The sequence below is a fragment of the Mus pahari genome, chromosome 10, assembly GCF_900095145.1.
Source record: "Mus pahari chromosome 10, PAHARI_EIJ_v1.1, whole genome shotgun sequence".
Classification (NCBI taxonomy): Eukaryota; Metazoa; Chordata; class Mammalia; order Rodentia; family Muridae; genus Mus; species Mus pahari.
This window is the reverse complement of record NC_034599.1, coordinates 67,742,445-67,757,755: the sequence shown is the minus strand read 5'-3', so window position 1 is coordinate 67,757,755 and position 15,311 is coordinate 67,742,445. Positions and strand designations below refer to the sequence as shown.

At 44.0% G+C, this 15,311-nt stretch overlaps 1 protein-coding gene and 1 pseudogene across 1 annotated transcript in view; one reads left to right on the top strand and one right to left on the bottom strand.

The window, feature by feature from the left end:
* The window catches only part of Prtg (protogenin), a 101,514-nt gene that overhangs the window by 27,306 nt on the left and 58,897 nt on the right, over window positions 1-15,311 (bottom strand). The gene's annotated exons all lie outside the window — the stretch shown is intronic.
* On the top strand, window positions 9,716-9,896 carry LOC110327876 (annotated as a pseudogene).

The window sequence follows — 15,311 nt, the reverse complement described above, 5'->3', positions numbered from 1 at the left end:
ACACACACACACACACACACACACACGAGTCCAGGAGACTCTGGAATACACCTATTTAAATTTGGTTCATTTAAATGAACCAAATTAAAGGAGTTTATACTGTAAAGTATTCAGAAAACCACCTGAGACTTGTGCTTGCTGCTAAGTGACAAACATGTAGGAGAGAGAAACAGCTTGGGCACTTTCCTCATCAGAACTGCCTGCAAGGTTAGAACACTAGCTATTAAGGAATTGTGACAACAGTAAAAATAGGTACCGTGCAAGAAGGGTCTAACTGAGGCAAAGTGGTTTGTTAAAGCTCGGACAATATTCACAATCATAGAAGTGGTATTTGAGAAGCTGCCCCTTGGAAACCCTGGGAAGCAGAGGGCCAGGCTAGGAGATGAGTGTGGACCAGCGATACAGGAGGCCAGGTTTGCAGCAGCGGGGGTTACGTGCAAAGTGGTCCCATATAACAGGCTGGGGACAGACTGGGGAGAGTGGAGAGCAGCCAGACTGGGCATTGCAAACTACTGTAAATACACACAAGGCGGCTGGCTAAATGGGCTTGTTGAGAAGAAGCCCTGAGAGGCAGCAAGAGGTAACCTGGGGTTACCCTGGGGTAACCAATACAAATGGAAGAGGAGCCGAGGGGCAAAGTGCTGCTGACGTTCAATTTCCAGGCTTTGTACCATTTTATAAACCCAGTGGCCAACGGACACATGTCTGAAAGGCCAGATAACAAAATAACCAAGAGTGTTCAAGTGAGGAGAACCCAAGAATCCCAGGAATGGCTTTCTTACATATGGAGTGATTTCAGGGATGAACCCCCCTCTCATCTCTGAAAGGGGTCATCCCCTCTGAATAAGTGATATTAGTATGATCCTTTAAGGCGATCAAATACATATTGGAAAAGCAACCGAAGTCAGAAACTAAAATAGCATCTTAGGTTGCTTTCTGTTGTTGTGATAAAACACGGATCAAAAGCCACCCAGGGAGGAAAGGGTTACTTCAGTTTACAGTTGATAAAAGGAATTCAAGGCAGGAACTGATGCCAAGACCAGGGAGGAGGCTTGCTTTCTTAAGCTAGCAAGATATGCCTGCCTAGGAATGGCACTGCCCACAGTGGCCTGTGCCCTCCCATATCAATCACCAATCAAAAAAAGAAAGCAGGGGAAAAAATCATTAAGAAGCAGCAGCACTGCCTCTACACAGCCTTGTCTACAGGCTAATTGATGGGGGCACTTTCTCAATTGTGGGTTTTCTCCTCTCAGATGACTCTGGGTTGGAGTTGAAACAAACAGACACACAAACACCTAACTAGCACAAATAGTAAGGGGTAAAATACTTTAAGGAGAAAACATTTGAGCCATGCACTGGGGACAGGGCATGGTGATTCCAGGCCAGGCTGGGAAATACAATTGATACCTTGTCTCAAGAGAAAAACAAAAAAGAAAAAAAGAAAAAAAAAGTTTTTTGTTTGTTTGTTCCTTTGTTTTTTGGTGTTTTTTTTTTTGTTTTTTTTTTTTTAAAGAAAGTGTTTCTCTGTATAGCCCTGGCTGTCCTGGAACTCTCTTTGTAGACTAAGCTGGCCTCGAACTCACAGAGATTCCCCCCTGCCCTTGCCTCCTGATTGCTGGGATTAAAAATGTGCATCCCCACGGCTAGCCATCCAATAAACGGTTTTTAACAGCTCCAGTTCTGTGTGTTCTGACTGGGTCTGTTTTTGCACTTTATGTAAACCTACAACATGAAACAGGCTGACTTAGTAGGAAGTTTTCATTCTGTGTATTTCTCCCAAACACCACCAAGTGCTCGGCAGCAATGGACAAAGACGGTCCTGATGGGCATGGAGCTCAAACCACACTAGCAGTGCAGCAAGGCCAACAACCCTTTGGCTTGCATCCTGGAAAACCCACACCAGAAAACAATTATTTACGAAGCCCTGGGCTTCGGACCAAAGACACAGATAAGCCAGGGTTATGAAGCCAGCCTTTGTTTCCTGTGGAGGCTGCTTGTTCACGAGGCCCCGGGATCTTCCAGGAGAGCCACCCCAGAGCCAGAGGTCAGGGTTTGATAAAATTAGGGGAAAACCTGAGGTCAAAACCATGAAAAAAAAAAAACTCACAGGAGCGGAGCAATCCACCCTTCCAGCTATCTCTCACATTTATATCTAAGGTGCAGAGAGTTTTAGTTGCCATTTTTCTATGGAAAACTCCCAGGCGGTGGGAAAAGCAACCCCCCTACCCCTCCTCCCACATCAAAGGAAGAGGAAGTGACCCTCTAGACTTGAGCCTCATCCGATGTTAATCTTCAATTAACAAACCAGATCGCACCGGAGTGGCCCCAGGGAGGACCCTCAAGAAGATAGTGTTGTTTTAAAAATCACTACGTGTTGCTTTAAGTTATTTAGTTCTAAGTTGGGGATTTTTCATTTCTGGTGATGGGTAGGTGTGTACAAATAAATGTGTTTGATAATGAGAGTGTGAAACCCGATGTGAGACTTCACAGCGTTAGCATGGCTGCTTTAACCACAGAAGGTCACTTCAATATATAGTTCTGATTAATTTAGGTGTGTGGCTTTGTATTTGTAAGAGATTTTTATTTAAGCAAAGCGCGTGCGCGTCAAGTAAGGTTTTTAATAGGAAAACAGAGTGTTGTTTTAAAGCTCACTCCGTGATGCCTTGAGTTATTTACTCAAAAGGCCACCAGAGAAAGCTTGCTGATAGCAGCCACAATATGCCTCCATTAAGGCAGCTTCAAAGCCTAAGAGAGTCAAGCCAGAATGTTTTCAACGGTAAAGGACACTCTCAAACTCTGCTGGCCTGAGGTCAGCTGGTGCAAAGATACTAAAAGAGGACACGGGAACGGAGTTGGGAAGGTGAGAGGCTCTGCGGGGTGAGGCCCAGCACCCCACCGAATGTCCACTTTTAATTTAATCTTTTGTGTGGCCAGGTCTTGCACAAGCCTGCTCAGGCCCATTGTTCCCTGGCAACCCCGACCAGAGCTCTCCTTGGTCTGGCTAGCCAGGGCGACTGCACTGCCCTGGAGCCTGTCCCTCCCAAACAATACCCCCCATATAATTATTCAGAGACGAGGCCGGCAGTAGGGGATGCTGTGACACCTGGGTCGTGGCCTCTGACACAGAATCTGGGGCCAGCCCAAGTCTGGTTCAGCAGGCAGAGAGGCAGGAAGAATGCTAAGGGGGATGGGTGGGAACGGAAGGCGGAGAGCAGCACTGGGCGTGAAGACACCACACTTAGGCACAGGACAGAAAGCCTAAATCTCATTTCAACAGTGGGCTGGCCTCAAGTTTCCCAAGTGACTGGAGTTTTCTCACTATGGAGACATTATTGGAGGTGTGGGTTTCTTGTTCTTTTTGCTTCTTTTTTTTAAAGCATTTCTTTAGTGGTCATGAAAATATAACAGGTTTCTTTATCTTTCACGCATACCTGTAAGTTCCCGTCTGCATCACTACACAGTAGATCTTTTTAGGATCCATTCTTATATGACCAACACAATGATTAGAATAGGGAAAAAATCCAGAGCCTCAACTGTTTTGTTCAAATGTGCTAGTGTGTTGAATTAAAAGTCAGGTTCTAGCTGAGAATGTCAATCGTGCTTTAAGCTTAGATTAAAAATTCAACCCCTTTTATTTACAAGCTTTTGGGGGAGGGCAGCGAATTTCAGAGCTCTATTGGGCAGGACAGAGGGCCACATTTCTGCCTGCTCACCACCAAACATTTAAAAAACTGTTATTGCACTGAGATCCCTGGTGATCTCCTCCATGACCTCCACTGGAGTTTGAAGAGAGTATAACCAGGAAAGCTCAAAGCTTCCGTCCTTAAACACAGGCAGTCTTATTTACAGTTCACCTTTACACTGGAGGTGAAAATCACACTGGAACTTATCACTAACTCAAATTTACTTTTCCTTCTTAAATGTACAAGCTTATTTTCTGTATGCCCGTTTATCACGAATGGTTTTCACTTTGCCAGAGTTGTAAACAAACTTCCCTTTTACTTGACTGAGTATGCCAAAATGCTACAGAACTGTTCCGTGAGGCTGTGGAGTGTGTTAAGTTCCCAACCGAGGTTTTTCCTGTAAGCCAAAGGGAGGGTATTTGTCTAAACCTGAAAAGACTTGGGTCCTTTTGTTTGGCCTCCTGAAGGGCCTTAACACAAACACCACCTCTATCCCTGCCAGTGACAATACCCCCTCTCTTAGTGAGTGCAGGATAATTGAAGGGAAAATCCTTTCCATTTTAGAATCAACTTCCTATCAAAATAAGCATATACCACCCCCATCTCTATCACATAAACCTCCCATGGAAGCCGAGACTGACTGCTTGAAACCCAGACAGAGGCAGCAGGATTTCTCAATTAGTACTGTGTATGCAACATTTTGATCATGTTATTTCTTTTTGGATCATATATTTTCACTTTTATATGTCAGATTCCATTCACGAGGCATGATTAATCAAAAGTTTAGGGTGGAGAGCTCCTTGCTTGAGCCCTGCTGGAAGAGAACCTGACTCACTCACACATTGAAAACCTAACCTAAAAGTGACATAACCCGCCCCCCCCCTTTTAAGTTCAGATCTTATGTGCTTGTCTAAAGAGATGCCTTTTCTATGGGTCAGCATGAAAGAAAGGCAGTCCAGAGGTCCTATTTTATAAGTTTAGTCTTCCACTATGCCAGCATCAAACAGAGAGAAGATGAAGGTTGATAACTTCCTATGGATAAGGGGAAAAAAAAAAATATTCCCAAAGAATCTGTCACCCACTTCTGGCTTCTGGGCACCAGGCACATACATGGTCACAAACATAGATGCTGGCAAAGCACTCAGTCTAACTTATGACAGTTTATATCTGAACAGTACTAATGAGGTTGTGCCATGTATAAGTTCCCAAATAATCTAAGAGTAAAAGAAGGCAGATGTGGTGGGGCAATCCCTCAATGCACACACTCAGGAGGCAAAGCTAGGCAGAGCTCCCTGGAGTTTGAGGCCAGCCTGGTTTATACAGTGAGTTCCAGGCAAGCCTGGACTGCAGAGTGAAACCCTGCATAAAAAAAAACAAACAGAAACAAGTAAACTAAGTGGATTTATTATTTATTTATTATAAATAAATCTCAATTCTAACAGAAGAGAATGTTAGCCTATGTAACAAGACAGTTGGAGGCTATTGAATTTACAAGTGAGGTTTACTTAAAATTCTTACATAAGCAAAGGAGTAAAGTTCTTTTTGGTCGTGTTAGTGTTTTCATTGAGAGCCCCAAAGCCCCCAGAGGAGGCTGTGAGCCTCGCACACTACTGTACCTAGCTCACATTTGTTTAAGTAGCTGCCCTGTCTGCTTCTCACACATCAGTTCCTTACAAACAATATTTTTATAGACTGGCAGAGGAAGCCTATTCATGATAGCCGAACTTCCCCTGAAGCCATGAAATAAATTTCCTCCCAGGACTAACAGGCCCCCACCTCCCAGTCATGGACTCACCATGGCATTTTGACCCTTGTGTGAAGCAACGTGAAAATATCATCCATCACTCTCTGAGCCACAGGGACTTGGGTGGAGGGGCACAGATGCATTGCAAAAACATCTGTAGCTTGATAACCATCCCTCAACATGCAACCCTTGGTGGTTCAAAGCATGCGTACAGGGGTGGGAGAGATGGAGGGCGAAAGCCTGAAATCACACTTGGGTTTCTTCCCAAGTGGGAAGCACACTGTTGAAAGTGCAGGCTCATCAATCATGAAGTAAACCCCTCACTGCTCATGTAGCCTCCTCAGAAGAAGTCGGGAGAAGTCACGAGGCACAGGCTTACAGTTTATACTCGCTGTGGGCACCACTGGGAAATCGACTTTAATGTTACACTTAAGAGAATCCTTTAACGAAAGCAAAAAATTTGTATTTGCTATAAGTGGTGCATGCAAATTCTATTCAAATCACCAATCCTTCAGATAACTGAAAACAATGAAGCCCTTGGGATAGTGGAAGTGTTCGTGTGTGTGTGTGTGTGTGTGTGTGTGTGTGTGTGTGTGTGTGTGTGTATTCTAATTTTCAAGTTTATTTATTTCATGACTGTATGTGTCAGGATGAAGATGCTATAGCACATGTGTGGAGATGAGAGGATAACTTCCTGTAACCCCTTCCTTCTCTCCTTTTACCCACTGGGTACCCAGGTCTTCAGGTTGGGATAGCAAGTACCTCTACTCACTTAGCCACCTCCTGGCCCTGGGGCAATTTTTTAATCTAAGACAAGAATGCAGGGGTGAGAGCACTTGCCTAAGGACCTGAGTTTGGATCCCACATAAAAAAACTGAGCATGGTCTTATGCTTCTCTGACCCCAGTGTTGTGGAACATGGAGACAGGCAGGTCACTGGGTGCTAGCTCCAGGCTCAGTGAGAGATCCTGTCTCAGGTCTCGAAGGGATAAAGTAAAGGGTACCAGAACAGGAGACCTGATATCTCCTCTGGTGTATGCGTGTATGCACACGCGCACATACATGCACATGCACACGCATGCGCGCACACACACATACAAATACATAAGTGCAACTCAAAGATTTGCTTTTGTGTTTATTTATGTGTATGAGTGCGTCTGTATGTGTGTGTCCGCATGGGTGCTCTTGGAAGTCAGAGGGGGTTTGGGATGCCCTGGAGCGGGAGTTAGCCTGGCGCTGGAGTTACTGGTGAGTATGAGAAGTCCGATACAGGCGGGCGCTGGGAACTGAACCCAGGCCCTCTAGGAGGCCAGAAAGCATTCTTAACCACCCAACTGTCTTCTTTAGCCCCGAAAATTATAATGCAAAAAATCCAAACATATTTTCATTATCATTTCCTTTCCATTTTTATATGTGTGTGCTTGTATGTTTATGAGCATCAGGTAAGGACTATAGAGATAAGAAGTAGGTATGAGATCCCCTGGTACTGAAGTTACATGAGTTTTGAACAGCTATGTGGGTGCTAGGAATAGAACCTGGGTCATCCTCCGCAAGAACAAGTGCTCTTAACTTCTGGGTTATCTTTCTAGCCCTGGGAAAACACAGCTTATGGCCTAGGAGTAGAGCTCAGTGGGAGTGCTTGCCCAACAGACACGAGGCCCTGGGTTTGTTCCCTAGAACCTCCCACTTCCCCACAAATTTAGTATTTTTCCTTATGATCATTTATACAATTCAGATAAAAAAGAAAATATTCCTGATATCAGCATCTAAAGCTAAGCACTCTTTTTAATTCCACTTACTATTCACTATATTTAGGTTTTTAAAAGTTGTACTTTATAATCTGCTTTTTTGTATTCACTAAGTACTGTGAACTATGCAGGCCATTAAATGTATTCATTATATTTTGTTTTTAACAATTTAAAAACATTTTTATGTAGTGGGTGTTTTGCCTACATGAATGTTTTGCGCTGCATGCATGCAGTACCCCCGGATGCCAGAAGAGGGAACTGGATTCCCAGGAACTGGATTTACAGGCAGCTGTGAGTTGCCCTGTGCTGAGAACTAAACCCACATCCTCTGGAAGAACAGGCAGTGCTCTTCACTGTCAGTTCTCCCTCCGCCCCCTCCACCCCTGTTAAATATTTTTGTAAAACCTTCTTCTCAGTGCCCACACTCACTCAGATTGTCTGATAGACTATAGTTTACCTTTTAATTTCATTGTATCATGTCTATTTATTTGCATGTGTGTATATGCGCCATGATGAGAGGACAACCTAAGACTTGGTTTTCTTCTACCAAGTGGATCCCAGGGATAAAACCCAAGATCCAGGCTTAGCAGCGAGTGCCTTTACCACTGAGCCACGTCACCAGCCTGACCACAGCTTATTTTGGGGTTATAACAGCACAGTGGACATCCTTGCACTGGTTCCTGACCACAGCTTATTTGGGGTTATAACAGCACAGTGGACATCCTTGCACCAGTTCCATTTCCAATGCTGGTGGCAACTAAAGCAAGGCCTGGGTAAAAGTGTGCATATAATACGCCCCCTCTATTTTTTATATAATAAACCCCCTCTATTTTTATATAATAAGCCCCCTCTATTTTTTATATAATAAGCCCCCTCTATTTTTTGTGCTACCCAAATGGTCCCTAAAAAGTCATTCATTCATTTTCTGATCACACCTTTACCATGAATATCAAAAACTTACCAATTCCTGGTCCTCATCTCACTGATTTGTCTGTTACGTTATTGTATACTTTTGTATATTTTATTGTATCATTTCACTCTGTCTTATATGAAAGAAGAATGAGGGAGTGGGGAGATGGCTTAGTCAGTAAGTGCCTGGCATGTCAGCACAGGATCTGAGTTAGATACTCAGCTCTCAGTGAAAGGCAGGTAAGGTGGCCCCAGTCCCCAGTATCAGAAACCAGCATGGGGCAGGGGCAGAGAAAGGAGACTTCCTGAAGCTTGCTGGCTACCCAGCTTTGTCTAACCAAGGTGCCCCAAGATTGGGGGCTAGAGGAGAGGCCCTGTCTAAAAAAAGGTGGAGACACCTCATGTCATATGAAAGATACCTATGTCAACCTTTGGCCCTTACATTCATGTGCAAGCTCACACACACACACACACACACACACACACACACACACACACACACGGCGGGAGCAGCACAATATATAAATGTGGAATGACGATGGTTAGACATACTTACACGCCCTTCCCTAGAAGAGATATGACCTACAATAACCGGGTGAAGTGTGTGCCTTCATTTTGCATAGCTTCAAATGTGATGGCCACCCTAGCATGCTTTGAAGCAAGCTGCCACTGCCGAGTTCAGTCAAGGGTTCTCCCTACCTGCAGTGTTTATGCAGAACTCACAGGGCCCTACACCAGACTACTAACGAAGGCCCCACCCAAGCACCTGGTGCAGACACCAAACTTCTCAAAATGGAACTGAAAAACATATTTTAGCAAGTTACCCTAGAAAGACAGTGCAGAGCTCTTCTGAAAATTACAGATGCTCATGCAAGTGAACTGACAAGCTGAGCTGCTCAAATGCAGGTAAGGTGGTTTTGAGCAGCTCTGGGAATCCCAGCACTTGGAGGCTGAGACAGGAGGGGAAGGTGGAGCTCAGTCTGGGCCACACAGTGAGACCCCATCTCAAACCTGCCTACTCCCCGCCATCAAACCTCAGGTCATTTAGACAGAAGCACACACTGGCTCAGCCTACATCCATGATTGAGGTGACATGGCTTGTACCCTCCTTTATTTAATTCCTCCACTGTTCCAACAGGGGCCTCCACCTAGTTCGTTACTGCAGATTCTTCAGGTCAACTCAGTGTTACCCTCTGGGGAAATGCACCTTGACCCCACCCTCAGACTGTGTACTGCCCATTGTGACGTAAGTCTTTGTCTCCTTACACCCTTCCAACATAATACTCACTACAGTTTATAATTACAGCTTGTGGGACAAGGTGACAAATGTCCTTGTCTTTCTCAAGACACTAAAGCTTCACAACCGAAGTCACTTGGAAATACTAGAGTCAGAATTTTAGAACAAGCTGGTTGGTGGTAGCTCACACCTTTAATCCCTGCAGAGATTAGAGAATCTCTGTGAGTTCGAGGTCAGTCTGTCCTACAGAGTGAGTTTCACGACAGCCAGGGCTACAAAGAGAAACCATGTCTTGAAAAAAAAAGTAGCAGTCAGTCTCCAATTTAAAATTTTTTTTCTTTCCATAATAATAATCTTATTTGCCCCTTTTTCCTCGTTGAGCATCTGAAGGCAAGATGGGTCACCAGCAGCTCTCAGCAGCTCTAGTGGATCACCCAGAGAAGTTCGGCCAGGGTTCTCACTCTTGCCACATCTGCTCTAACTGCCACGGTCTGATCCACAAAAAAACGGCTGAACATGTGCAGTCAGTGCTTCCGGCAGTACGCGAAGGACACAGGCTTCATTAAGTTGGACTAAGAGACCTTGAATGGATTATTCCACTGACTACCAAGTGGAACCGATCATGCTAGTCTTCCTGCACAAAGAATAAATATGTGAAGAACTTTAAAAAAAAATCTTATTTGCGTGAGTGTCTTGAGTATGGAGGTATGTATACGTATATGTATGCATGCTCATAGAAGCTATCTTGGGTGTTAGTCCTCAGGATCACAGATTAGACTAAACTAGATGGATCTCAAGTGGCAGAGAGCCTCATGGCCTTCCCCGCACTGGGATTAAAACAGCACTGGGTTCACAACCACGTGCAGCCTTCTCACGTGGGTTCTGAAGACAGAACTCAGGTCTTCATGTTTATAACACAGTCAGCATTTTACAAATCAATTGTCTTCCCAGTTTCAATAATTTTATTTTTATTTTTTTTCCTGTGTACTACTGAGGAGAGAGCCAGACCCCTGTTCTAAGTGTCTTACCACTTGGTTGCACCCCAGATTCAGTAATATCTTTACTGCCATGCGTGCTTACACATAGGCCTTCGTTTACTTACTTTTTAAAAAAATGATTCATTTACTACATATACAGTGGTCAGCCTATACAGAAGAGGGCACCAGATCTCATTATAAATGGCTGTAAGTAAGCCACCATGTGGTTGCTGGGAATTGAACTTAGGACCTCTAAAAGAGCATCCAGTACTCTTTAACCTCTGAGCCACCTCTCCAGCCTCCTTCACTTACTTATATGAGCGGTGCACATTTTTTTATTTCATAAAAAAAAAAAAAAAAAAAAAAAAAAAAAAAAAAAAAAGGAAACTATCTTTAAAGCCTAAGACAAAAACATTCTCCCACCAAGGGCCTCTGTTACAGCAATCTCCTCACTTACAGGAAGGATAATTAGAACAAAGCTTAAAATTCATTTGCATTCAGTTATTAAAGAACAAAGTTCAAAACAAACTAAAATAAAGTCTACAAGTGTAATGACTCCAGTACAGCACTTTTTTTCTTCTATCCACCCAAAAGCTTTTTTCATCTGTTAATGGTGGCATTTAAAACAACAACCACAAAAAAACTTCTCTAACTTAGCTCCTTGAGGACCTCGGGCATCTAAGAATTCCTGACATTCACCAGAACCTTCCAGAGTGATCTGAGCATCAACACTGGGACCAACAGCACTGATTTAACTTCCTACAAGGCCTCTTCCTTCTGTAAGAGACAGCAGGCACGTACCATGCTTACAGACTTAGAAAACGGGAGATTGCCAAGTTTAACAAAGACCTCGTTCCTAAGAATAATGGCTGGAAACTGCAGCCCAAGCAGCAGTGAGGAGCCTTCAGTACCAACAGCCGCCGAGAGGAACGAGCCGTGCTCCTGGGCACACAGAAGCATAGCAGGAATAAAACTGTAAATTCCATTTAATGCCCTTCCAAACACAAGCACTGTAGACAATAGTGGGGTAACCAAAAAGAGAGGTGAAGAGGTTAAAGAGGCCGGGAGGCGATCAGTTCAATAATTATTAAACAGCTCTAAGATCATCAGATGGAAGACACAGCATCTTTTTTCAAGTGTCGTGATCTGAAGTATCCCATGGAATGAAGCTTAAAAAAATCCCCTCCTAGAGACAAACAGGGGGCATTGTGATTTGTTTTTATGTGACTTCCAGTCTCCTTTATCTTTCAGTTATGCCCATTTTTTGAAAAAGGTTTCCTGCTGTTTCTTTCTTAAACAAATAGGCAAAGAAAACAAAACCAAAGTGGGCTAAGGATATATTTCAGTGGCAGGATTTTGCCAAGCATAGGTAGAACCCTGGATTTGATCTGGTACCCGCACCACCACCCCTTGCCCCCACAAAAGCTGAAACAGAGAATGGAACTATCCAGGTAGTTCAATCAGAAAGTTAACCTGATATAGCAGGCAGGGTAAGGGGATGTGAACAGAGCCAGGCAGCAGAGGGCATAACCGTGCTCCACTCCCACCCCCATGATATCAGACCCTAAAAGTTAACCAGCGTTAGAGTTGATTTTGAAACACATCACAATTGGTATTCCACTCTACACAGACCAGAGGAGAGTCAAACGACGCATCAGAGCTACTTAAAAGAATGGGACTTCCTCACCAGGCTTCTGCTCTCCACGGGGGCCTGGCTTTATTCGGGATTCTTTTCAGACTAGCGTGTGAAGTGACTACTGTAAATCTTTGCCTGGCGCCAAAGGTCAAAGGGTTATCTGCAGTTACCTGTGCGGTGGCTGTGGGCTTTTAGGGCACCCTGGCTTCTTCATTCTTTCCTTCTTTCTTTTTTTTTTCCCCCTAAGCAGGAAGGAGAGCTTGTGAATCGCATCAAGATAATTTAGGTCCTAAGAAAACAAAGCTTCTAGCCTGTGGATAACCTGCTTTCCCCAGAGAAGGGAACAAACGTCACCTTTTCAGTTGTCCACAAAGAGACACCAGATGCGGCGGAGCCCCTCCCACCACACAGCTGCTAAAACAGTAAAACTTCAAACTCACAAAAGGGAAGCCATTTAGGCAAATGCAATTTGGTTCTAGGGAGGGAAGAAACCTTTACTTTATTGTTTTTTGTTTTTAAAGTAACTAGGACACCAGGCTTCTGCTTACACACCACAGCGTGTTTGATTAACTAGACAGATGTTTTCTCAGGGAGCCTGGTGCATGCTCAGGAATTTCAAAGGGGGAGGCTATTCAAGACAGAACTTCAAAATTCAGCAGTAAAACCCAGCAAGTTCTATCCACAAAGGTTTCACTGGGTTTGACATTTTTTTGGAAAAGTGAACTATTTTAAAAAGATAAATCCAACAACTCCATGAAATAGGGGAGTACACTATTTCTTTCTCTCCAAAATACGTTTTTGGTTTTTGTTGTTTGTTTGTTTTAGCATGAAATAAAGACATGCACACTACCTCACTACCATGAGCTCAGTCTCATATCCTACAAGGCACAGCAGAAACTTGAGGAACACTTCCTTCTGGGGTGCTGATGTGGTCTCACCTCTGCAGTCCCCCAAGTGTAAAGGGAGAGCAGCCAGGAGCCTGTTTGATTCTGGGCTCAAGAATGCTTTCTACCGCTGACGAACTCACAGCCATCTTCTGCGATGTGCTAGGAAATCTGATTTAGAACAATCTACATCATTTCTGCCAGAACAGGGCTGAATCCAACCCTTCTTTTTCCTTCCTCATCAATCGATTTCTTTATTCTTTAAATTTTTTTCATAAATGTATATAATGTGTTTCGATCACCATCACCTTCACTCCCACTCCTGCTCCCTCTGGGACCACCACGCTCCAACTGGCCCTCATGCCAGCTACATGTACATATATGTATGTATGCGTGTATTGTTAGCTCACTGAGTCCAACTAATGCTGCCCATAGATGCTTAGGATGGCTCGTCCACTGGGCATAGGGAGTCTACAAGTAGATACTCTATCTGTCACAATTAGATACATTTATCTATCTGAGAAAAGTGCCTCTCGTCCCCTAATAGCCACAATGGCCTCCCTGAACTTCCTATGTAGTTTCTAGCGGCGATGGATACAGATTCAGTGCTTAGAGTTGCACCAAACTCCATCGTCGTCCACACATTAAGAATTCTGGAAGTCTTAGTAGTTTGGTTATTTTTTTGTTGTTGTTTTGTTTGGAAGGACTCCATTGAAAGGTGTAACTCAGAGATAACATCTGAAGTTTCACCTTCACACAGGAAAGAAAACTTCAGGGAGACCTGTCTGCAGTGGCCCCTCCCCCAAGATTTAACTTTCTTTTTAAACAAGCCCACTGATTGGCATCTTCTGTTTAATCCTTTGTTATTTTCTCTCAGGACAGCACTGCCAGAAATACTGGGTCCTTCCAGGCACAGTGCCACACAACTTCAATCTCAAATCGCAGCACTCGGGAGGCAGAGGTAGGTAGCCTCAGAGTTTGAGGCCAGCCTGGCCTACAGAGTGAGCTCCAGAACACCCAAGGTGACAGAGAAGTGATGTAACCCAAAAGAAACCCTTCCTTGAATGTTTTGTGTCAGATATTTGTCATAGCAATGAGAGAAATAACTAATATATCCACAGGATGCTAAACTGTTGTGGACATGCCACTGAGGTGTCATGATTAAAAGCAGAATCACAGTTTCCTTCTCCAAAACCTGACTGTTCTGGAAGCTCTCCTCAAAATGCAGCAGTACCCGCTCAGAGCTAGCTCACAAGCAAGGTTCTTCTACTGTCCTCTGACCAATCACACTCAAAAACAGCGAACAGCGGCTGAGTACCTGCTACTCACTGTGCTGAAGGCCCCACAGGTAGGTCTTCTGGTTTCACTATTACCACAGCTAACGTACAACAATTCTGTCATGTCTATTAGTTTCCATGTTGCCTCTGGGTGGGCAAGACCAACCCCTACCCAATCAGGGGTAATCACTACGTGGCTGGCTGTTTCCCTTCTGTACAGATGTGACTCTGAGAATGCCCCATAAAAGCGGTCAGTCTTCTGGGATGTCACCTTTTGTGAACGATGGCCCATCCCTCAGCATAGTGCCACTGAGATTCGTTGTGGTTGGTTTTTCTTACCCACATAGTTTTGCATTGCAGAATATCTTATGAGTATTCTTTCTTTACACTGAAGTTGTTTCAGGCAACTCTAAACTGAGCCAGCTATACGTTATTTGAGTCTAGGTTTGTGTGTGTGTGTTTGTATGTGTATGTGTGCACATCTCTGTATTTTATGTGTGTGTGTGTGTGTGTATACTCGAGTGTGAGTGCACACACGTGTGGTGCCTGAATACATGCGTGTAGAGGAAAATACCAGGTGTCTTCCATCCTTCTCCACTGTATTCCCTTGAGGCAGAGTCTCTCATGGAACATGGAGCTCAGGCTAGGTTCCTCAGCTAGGCTGGTCAGCCAGAAACCTGGCTCCTCCTGTCTTTGCCCCTACCTCACCCCTAGTTCTGGGTTACAGATAAATTTAGCCATGCCAGGCTTTAAAAATGGGTACTTCAAAAATATATATATATATATAAAACATCCATCCTAAAATTAAAAATTTTGCTTTTCTGGAATCTAAAGAGATGGCTTAGGGTTGAGAGTGTGTACTGATCTTTCAGAGACCTGGAGTTTGGTCCCCAAGTGGTCCACAACCATCTGTAATTCAGGTCTAGGGGACGCGATGTCCTCTCTGGCCTCTTCAGGCACCAGTAGTCACGATGTACATGTCCCGCCACACACACATACATAATTAAAAATAAAATAAATCCTTTACAAAAAATATTGGTTTTCCAGTGAGCTCTGTCTCTCAGGCAGTGTCTTCACAAAGAGTCAGGCAAAGAACCAGAGGGGCCAACCTTCATTTTGTGAGGACAGTTCCGATCCCAGGGTCCACTGTCAGTGGTTACTGAAGCTCATTATCGGGATTTTCTAAATTTAGTTCACTTTCTGATTTGCAAGACTAA